This window comes from Amphimedon queenslandica, unplaced genomic scaffold, assembly GCF_000090795.2.
Source record: "Amphimedon queenslandica unplaced genomic scaffold, v1.1 AMPQUscaffold_8202_Cont19852, whole genome shotgun sequence".
Lineage (NCBI taxonomy): Eukaryota > Metazoa > Porifera > Demospongiae > Haplosclerida > Niphatidae > Amphimedon > Amphimedon queenslandica.
Window position 1 is genome coordinate 1 of NW_003551519.1, and position 2,411 is coordinate 2,411.

Below are 2,411 nucleotides of genomic sequence, written 5' to 3' on the forward strand. Positions count from 1 at the left end.
AACTGCTTGGAGCACAAGCACAGGTACATGTATGTACATACATGTAGATACATTTGAATTTCCAACCATAAACACCACATAAACCTGTCTTTCCAATCAACTTCTTTCCCTTTCTTTAATTTTTTCTATAGTTGTCACTTCAATGCATCAGAGAGCATCAGAAGTAGTAACAGTTCAAGCTCTTGAATTGGAAGAAAAATATCGCCAGCTCCTTTAGCTGATACAACAGCTCTCACAAAAGGCCGACGTAGAAATTGTCAAGAACCAGCTAATGGATATATTGCAAGGAAAGTGCTTTAATCAGTCACATGGAATTAACTCTTACTTGGAACTAATTAATAAAATTACAAACATGAATGAAGTATTTAAGTTCCTTATTGAAAATCGGTTCGTTGGTTACCTAAATTATCACCTTCTCAAGGAATTCTCAAGCAAGGTCATATGTGGAGATAGGTATAAAAAGGCACAAGCAGAGATTGTAGAGTATGAGAAGCACTATCTTAAGTTTATTGAAGAGCCTGCCTTTTGCCAACTGATTGAAGTTTTTGACGAAAACCCTGAACTAAACCCAGGAACTGTCGTAGGGCTACCAATTGTCGTTATTAGTCTTTCAAAAAAGTGGAAAACCCGAAATAAAAAGGATTTAAACGAATGGATACCTTTTCTGAGAGAGAACAAGCACCTACTCCAAAGTATCGGCTACAAATGCATACTAATTACTTATGCCATTTTTCCTGTTCACCTGCTTAAAGTTATGAGATTTCTAAGCAATGACGAACACATAAAAATACTTAAAGAAAACGGAATAACAATCAAAACTCCTTCATATACAATGGAAATAGCAGAGAGACTGAGAGAAGTATCAACAGAAGACAGTGTGAAAAATGAAAGCATCTTGGATGAAATGCAGCGTCAGTACTTCTTGCTGCTTGAAAAAGCAGACAGAATGCAACAGGAGCAACTGAGGATTCAACAGGAGCAATTGAGGATTCAACAAGAGCAGTTAAAGGACAAGGCACTAATTCAGCAGCTTTTGGAAGACATTGACCTGCTCATGTCAGACACACAAATGAAGGACAGAATAGACTACAGGAAACATCCTGAAAGATTCAATACGCCAGAAAATGCAAAAAAATGGCCCAAGAGAGGCTCTAAAAGAGGCTCCAAACACCAAAAATCTGTAGAGGAAGCACACACTCCACAAACTCTTCAGAGAAATGCTCCCAGTATAACCAGTATCACTAGTGATTACATTAGTAGAGTGTTATTTTAGTTAACTATAACTAAAACTAAAACCCTTTTAGTTAAGTCTCATTTTATAACTAAAACAACACTACATTAGTGACTACCCATAAGGATCATTAGCAGCAACAAAACAACTATGACTCATATATTGCTTCAAAGCTCCACAAAACTTTTAAATGGTTTACATTAAATTTTATTTTGTTGTTGTTGTTGTTATTATTATTATTATTATACAACAGAAAAAAAGGAAAAGAAAAGAAAAGCCTACACCAAAACATACAATCATTAAAATACAGTAAGCAGTTAAATGAACCCATTATTATTATTATTATTTACATGTACACTTAGTCACTTACTTTCAAAAAGGTTGTAAGTAAAAGGAGTACGAAAAATTCCTTTCAAAACTTCTAAAAAATTGTCGATATTCTTTGTCTACAGTGACAGGGCAGCAACATAAGCCCAACCACAAACCATGTCCCCTTACTTTGTTATACTCACCACAAGCTGTCTTAAATTTATCGATGGATTTTTTACATAAATGTAATTTCAATTGTTCAACAAAAACTTTAACAGAAGGTCTTTCACTAGAGATGACAGTTGCAGCTGATTCCTGCTGGAGACAGAGAGAGGAGAATAAATGAATAAATTACAAGTTACTTATGGTACTTCTTTGTCAATTATTATTATTTTCTTTCTTTTACTGGCTGGTAACAAGTCTGAGTCACTAACTGAAGGAAGACACTAATCGAATAAACAACAGCAAAAATAACAATAAACAATAATAACAGCAATAATAATTACTTGTGAGGTCTGAGGGTTGTCATCTCTTTTCCCTTCTTCTCTTTTTCTAGACGTAGCCATAGCAACATGATGAGGTTGAACAGGATGCAACTACATGTATATGTATAGTTAGCAACAAATTGCATGCATTTAAAAAACATGTATATGTTCATGTAAAACATGTACCTCGTCAAATGCCAGGGAGCTTAGTAGATCACACCTACTTTCTGTTCCACTCTTTGAGAGAGATACTAAAATAGTAACAATAGAACTCTTTTATTAATCAATTAATTACCAGTAGAATAATCTTCAATATCAATATCTTCAATCTCATTGTCATCTTTTAAAACAGTATTGGGGTTTAATTTAACCACACCCCTAGCTCC

At 34.4% G+C, this 2,411-nt stretch overlaps 1 long non-coding RNA gene across 1 annotated transcript; it reads right to left on the bottom strand.

Moving 5' to 3' along the window:
* Positions 1–1,599: 1,599 nt before the first annotated feature.
* LOC109591427 (uncharacterized) lies at positions 1,600–1,930 on the bottom strand. The gene is made up of 3 exons (XR_002189809.1): positions 1,912–1,930; positions 1,730–1,858; positions 1,600–1,677 (listed from the first exon to the last, which is right to left on the bottom strand). It is a non-coding gene; the product is annotated as an uncharacterized LOC109591427 (long non-coding RNA).
* Positions 1,931–2,411: the final 481 nt, after the last annotated feature.